This window comes from Glandiceps talaboti, chromosome 15, assembly GCF_964340395.1.
Source record: "Glandiceps talaboti chromosome 15, keGlaTala1.1, whole genome shotgun sequence".
Lineage (NCBI taxonomy): Eukaryota > Metazoa > Hemichordata > Enteropneusta > Spengelidae > Glandiceps > Glandiceps talaboti.
Window position 1 is genome coordinate 2,254,872 of NC_135563.1, and position 7,629 is coordinate 2,262,500.

Consider the following 7,629-nt stretch of genomic DNA (forward strand, 5'->3'; position numbering starts at 1 on the left):
CACACACACACACACACACACACACACACACACACACACACACACACACACACACACAAATGTATGTATGTATGTATGTATGTATGTATGTATATATATATATATATATATATATATATATATATATATATATATATATATATATATATATATATATAATACATCAACACTCTGCTATCTTTAAGGATACTTGATATATGTTTTCATTTCGAACTCTCTCTCTACCAAAGTATAAATCAAAGTCGATAGCTCTACAGTTTTCCCGATCAAGTATCTCCTTTTTACAACAATATTTAAGACAATCATGTTACGAAATAAAAGATATATACAACAACCGTTACGGTACAACCTGAAACAACACAACATTCACGTAGTCTACATACATTCATTTATGTTGTTTGCTTTTCACGTTTGAATTTCTTGCTGTTTATGTAACACTTAACCTTCTGACCCTAGATAATTTACTCTCATTTTAACTTTTATTCTACTCTCTGCTATTAACAGGTCTTTTAACTGACCTGTCGGTATTTGACCCTTCTTTATATGATACCCTTCCATCCCTCCAAGTCCAAGAAAAGTGTTGTGTGCCAAGCAGAGAAGACCAGAGGTTACCTACACGGACAGGGTTCGGTACGATTAATGTTTCCATTAGCCGTCTTTGAACCACTGAAACAGAGATAATTATGCACTAAATTATACTCGGAGTAAAATAATAACCAATGGGCCAGCTACCGTTACCTCCGTACCTAACAGTTCGGCATACTTGGTTACCATGACTACCTCGCATTCGACATTGTGGCGTCAAATTGGCACTAATAACTTAGAAACATTTATCCCTACTAGTGCATCTGATGGAAGAAGTTGTGTTTCTTCCCAACTTTGGTTTTATCCAGATCTGTCCGGTGAGTATAATGATCTGAGGGCTTTCTGACTGTAAAATCGTGACGTCATACTAGCCTAGACCGTCGCGCTATTTTGTGAAAACGCATTCGCAATCAACGTTCCAGCAAAAATCTAAACTACCAACATACACATCGTGGGAGGAAGAGCCAATATTTTTAGTCTGCATATCCCCATACATTTCTATAATTTGTTACTGGTTGAGTAATATTGACAAATAAACTCGGTGAGCAATATCGCACGCATTTTTGTTTTGTTTTTGTTTTGTTTTGTTTTGTCTTTTTAATTTGTTTGATCTCTTTAGAGGTTCGGTTCACCAATTAATAGGTGAACACCATTTGGCACTTTGATGACGTGCAAAGATTATACGTAGCTCATGACTAGCAAACTAGAACTAAAATAAGTAGAAATGAACCGAAAGTAATTGCCAAATTGAGTATACAAAACACTAATGGCAGTTGAACACGTGAAGTTGGAGTAATCGTGTCTGTCCGTCTGTCAGACTGTCTGTCTGTCTGTCTATATACGGCATACTGTGGTCTCCGATAGGTTGAGACTAGTGAAAATAATACATTGAATGAATGCGTTGGAACTTGATTGGGGTTGTGATGGAAGTCAGATCTATCGAAACTTTCTACACATTCTGAGTTTATGCTACAATCTGAGACGGTCTCTAAGTTCGCAAGTCTATAGGCTGAGGAGGTAAAATAGCAACCTTTAATTTAAGATGTCATGAAATAAGGTGTCTTAGTTTGATAATCTGTCGTGAGCTAATACGCGTATGAACAAAAGTACTTGATCAGTGTTAATTTTCACTTGGTCATGTAGCATCAAAAAACGTTATTAAAAGTAAATGAATAACATATGATGATAGTGCAAGCAGTTGTGATCAAATAAGTTAGGTTACAGTAACGTATTTTTATGTCGACGTTCAAAATTGGCAAAATGCTGGCTTGCGAGTTAGTCGAATAAAGGGAGTGGTTTTGATTGGGTGACGTCATACTAGCACGGTTATTGTAGTGGGACTATCTGGTATAACAATAGATTGAAATTATGGATATATCATATAAAAGCAGATAATTTAGTAGAACTGTCTGGTATACAATAGATTGAAATTATCGATATATCAGATGAAAGTAGATACTTTAGTAGAACTGTCTGGTATACAATAGATTGAAATAATGGATATATCAGATGAAAGCAGATACTTTAGTAGAACTGTCTGGTATACAATAGATTGAAATTATGGATATATCAGATGAAAGCAGATACTTTAGTAGAACTGTCTGGTATACAATAGATTGAAATAATCGATATATCAGATGAAAGCAGATTCTTGCAAATTTCGAGTTTTACTCCTAATTACAATCGTCTATAAACTCGTATACCACATAAAGATAGAATAAACTGCTGCATTACAAAATTATTGAATTTGCAAGATTCGACTCCTGTCTGTCTGTCTGTCTGTCTGTCTGTCTTTCTGTCAGTCTGTCCATCCGTCCGACCGTGTGTGCGTATGTATGTATGTCTCGCGCGGTTGTCGTTTTTTTCCATAACATTAAGTTATTATCAGGTGTTTAGTGTTTACCTATTATGTCTTGCCTTTGAATACCTTGAAAAAGAATGTTTTATTCGAAACGATGTATGTATGTATGTATGTATGTATGTATGTATGTATGTATGTATGTATGTATGTATGTATGTATGTATGTATGTATGTATGTATGTATGTGTGTGTGCGTGTGTGTGTGCGTGCGTGCGTGCGTGGGTGGGTGTGTATGTGTGTGTAAGTGCGTGCGTGCGTGCGTGCGTGCATGCATGCATGCATGCATGTATGTATGTATGTATGAATGTATGTATGTATGTATGTATGTATGTATGTATGTATGCATGCATGCATGCATGTGTGTATGTATGTATGTATGTATGTATGTATGTATGTATGTATGTATGTATGTATGTATGTATGTATGCATCGTGTATGTATGTATGTATGTATGTATGTATGTATGTATGTATGCATCGTGTATGTATGTATGTATGTATGTATGTATGTATGTATGTATGTATGTATGTATGTATCGTGTATGTATGTATATAAGATAGGTAGACAGACAGGCTGACAGATAGAAAGATAGATAGATGGATGGATTGATGGATGGATGGATGGATGGATAAATAGATAGATAGATAGATTAGATAGATAGATTAGATAGATAGATAGATAGATAGATAGATTAGATAGATAGATAGATAGATTAGATAGATAGATAGATAGATAGATAGATAGATAGATAGATAGATAGATAGATAGATAGATAGATAGATAGATTAGATAGATAGATAGATAGATAGATAATATATTAATTAAATTAATTTTATTAAAATTATATATATACACACACACATATATGTGCGTGCGCGTGTGTGTGTGTGTTTGTGTGTGTGTGTGTGTGTGTGTGTGTGTGTGTACGTACGTGCACGTGCGTGCGTGTGAGTGCAGACATGATATGTACCCTTTGATCTGTATACATGGTGTGTACAGGCTATGTATGTACCTAACACATTGATAAACACACAGATAATGATTAGCAAAATCTTTATTTCCAATTCACAAACATAACACAATTTACACTGTAAGGAGAAATGATACATATGAAGACATTTCTAATGTGATGACGTGTATTTCTATAACTGTAAATATGATCACATCTCTTGCCAATCAAACAACGTCTGAAGAGCACTAACCGTAATTCTATTCAAACAATCACTTAAAACACTTATAAGACTTGTGACATTCAGCTAACGCTCATCGACCAAAAAGTTTCCGCTTTTCCTTTATTTGTAGGAAATTCTCTCGGATATTCACTGTTTAATGCATCTTACATCTTGTTTGCGCTCCACACGTTTCCTTGTTGATAACTGTTTTCCTGGTCGCCTCGTGCCCTTTTCTAAATCAATGTTCGTGAGAAATAATGCAACATAGTAACAAATCCCACAAACTCAACATAGCACTGTATAGCCAGACACAGAGCACTGTATAGCCAAACACACAGAGCACTGTATAGCCAAACACAGAGCACTGTATAGCCAGACACAGAGCACTGTATAGCCAAACAAACAGAGCACTGTATAGCCAAACACATAGAGCACTGTATAGCCAAACACATAGCACTCTATAGCCAAACACATAGCACTGTATAGCCAAACACAGAGCACTGTACAATGTATAGCCAAACACAGAGCACTGTATAGCCAAACACAGAGCACTGTATAGCCAAACACAGAGCACTGTATAGCCAGACACAGAGCACTGTATAGCCAGACACAGAGCACTGTATAGCCAGACACAGAGCACAACACAAAATAAAACAATATGATACAATGCAGAATAACACACCACAAGGCATAAGCCGGGGGCATAAGACAAAGTATGTATGAAATAAGACGAGGTTTACATGAAATGATGCGAGATTTGTATGAAAAATGCCTTCCATAAGGATTGTTATTCATGTATCCACATTGTTATCATCAACTTATAACAAATAATATGAAATTTGGATTATTCATTGTGAAGGATTTATACGACATTACGTTTTGTCAACGTCGGTGTATGAATTTGAAGCATGCATTAAAGGTGCACTAACTGCAACTGGGATATATTTTTCATCAAATAACCCAATATGATTCTGTAATAATTGGCCAGGTACTTTCTATCTCATTCTATCTCAGTGTTAATTAGTGGTCAATAATATTAGTAGTTGGTGTAGTGGCAAGTTGAGCGAAGGCTTGGTTTTGAATCTGTCATCCATGTTAAAACTGCACTATTTTGTAACTGTCGTTTTTCGATCAGACAACCACAATCTATTCACCGAAAAGTTTTAGAATACCAATAATCAGACATTGTACATGTTAATCAGTGGTCGATCTTATCCATTTGTACTGTAATGGTAACAGATGTAATCGTGATCACCGTTGAGGGCGCTGATATTTGGGTACGGACATAAATCAATTTGATATTATTTACCAAGTATACAGCTACAAACACTTTGTTCGTGATTTAATACTTTTCAGGGTGTACGATATTACGAGTAAGTTATTGTATCTAACAAAACACTCTCAAAAAATATGTTAAGTTGCAGCTAGTGCAGCTTTAAAATACGACCTAATTACCAAAATTCATTAACTATGCACATGACTGATTGGAATAAAATAAAACACTATATCAGTAAGCCACATTAGTCTATCTGCTAGACCTCGGATATTCTTCCGATAAAATACGACACACGACCGAATATCGCTATCGAGGATGGAACATCCAAGTTCGGGCAAGCCCTCACTGCGAACTTCGTTCGCTTATAGTATCGAAAGAAAACCCGAACGTCTAGAAGCAAGACTATAAGCCATATCCGACACAAGGGCTTTGTTGTCATCGATATATGTACCCGCATTTTATCAATTTGAAGCCTGCATTTAAAGGTATTGCCTAATTACCAAAAATACTAATTATGCAAACGATTCATTACAAATAAAAGCCACATCATCAAGCGATATTGGGCATGACATGTGAGCTTTGTTATTATTGATAAGTTTATCAAATAATGTGAAATGTGGAGTTTGGATCTTTAAGTAGATAAACAAGGTTTATGGAAGACTGTCTGTTTGACGATGTGTATCCCAAATCACATGAAATCATAAGTTTGCATTCTTACGATATAGCTTAATCACCGAAAATCATTGATTATGCAAATGATTCATTAAAACTAATAAGGGCTACATCAAGCTTTAGAGAACACATGCGCTCATATGCACACACACATTCATACATACATACATACATACATACATACATACATACATACATACATACATACATACATACATACATACATACATACATACATACATACATACAAATACATACACAGATATACATACTAAGCAGTTTCGTTTGAACATATAGAATAAACAGTAAAGACGTTTCACTCAGGCTTTGCTGAGCTGCCTCAGTAGGCCAAAGTCATCATACTAATTATCCAGTCACGTGACCATGGTAATCAGAACAGTTGCTATTGTTTGCGGTTTATTCCATTTTCTCCGTATGTGTCGAGTTTTTTTTATCTGTGTCGAGTTTATTTAAAAGCTTCTGGAAACACTTTACTTATTATTATTATTATTATTATTAATATATATATATATATATATATATATATATATATATATATATATATATATATATATATATATATATATATATATATATATATATATATATATATATATATATATATATATATATATATATATATATAGGAAGTCAGTGGTAAGATTTATCTGTAGCACAGTGCCCGATCCGTCTGCACGCAGAGCGGGGTATATGTCGAGGGTAGAAGTAAATCAAGTAGGGTTTTTCGTCTCTACAAGCCTGTTTCGTGAGTAAATCACTCGTCGGGAGATGCTGATGTACATATATATATATATATATATATATATATATATATATATATATATATATATATATATATATATATATATATATATATATATATATATATATATATATATACATATATATATATATATATACATTTGTGTGCGTCCGCGCGCGCATGCGTGTGTGTATGTGTGTGTGTGTGTGTGTGTGTGTGTGTGTGTGTGTGTGTGTGTGTTTCCAAAACATGTTATAACATGTGAGAGAAAAACCTGACATGGTTGTAACTTAGATTTTCACCTTTAAGCGATCATATACAGTAGTTCAATTATTTAATTTACAACTCAGTACGGTTTTCTTGTCATATGTTCAAATTATATTATTCTATGTGTGTGTGTGTGTGTGTATGTATGTATGTATGTATGTATGTATGTATGTATGTATGTATGTATGTATGTATGTATGTATGTATGTATGTATGTATGTATGTATGTATGTATGTATGTATGTATGTATGTATGTATGTATGTATGTATGCATGTATGTATGCGTGGCATTAAGTGGGCAATTAATATCCCGATCGATATATATATTATTAATAAATCCGTAAAAGTGTTTATGTAAACATATTTATATATTATTGATATATTTAATTTGATATATATATATATATATATATATATATATATATATATATATATATATATATATATATATATATATATACACACATGCTCTTGTGTTTCCTTCCTCCACTTCAGTCAAACATTAAAGTATGAAATATCTAATTTTGCTCCATTGCAAAAATATAGGAAGACACGAAGGAAAGAACAAAGAAAGCATCGATTTGACTCGAAAAAAAGGACGGAGACATTTGTTAGAGTCGTCAGAGGGCGCGAGTCATTCAAATTAATACACGATTCGAAACATGTACAAGTGTTGTGAGCCGTAAGTGATTCAAGTATTGACTAAATTCATGTGATTCTTTACTATTCTACTCTTTCCAACTTGACTTCCAATGTTTTCTATATCACACTAACAAACAAAATTATCTAACTAAAAATAACACAGCGTACTTAATCACACAGGGTCAGATATTTCGTTATTTATGCACATCTAGTCGCTACAGTAATCTCATCTAAGTGTAACCATATAAATTTTGAACACGTTTCATTTGCTTGTCAAATTGAAACCAAAGACGCACGTATGATTTAATTGCTTCCTAACGGCATTTTTATGAGAAATAAAGGCCTTGTTAGTAATCCCCACGGCGCATGTCAACTGACGTGTCCCGTAAC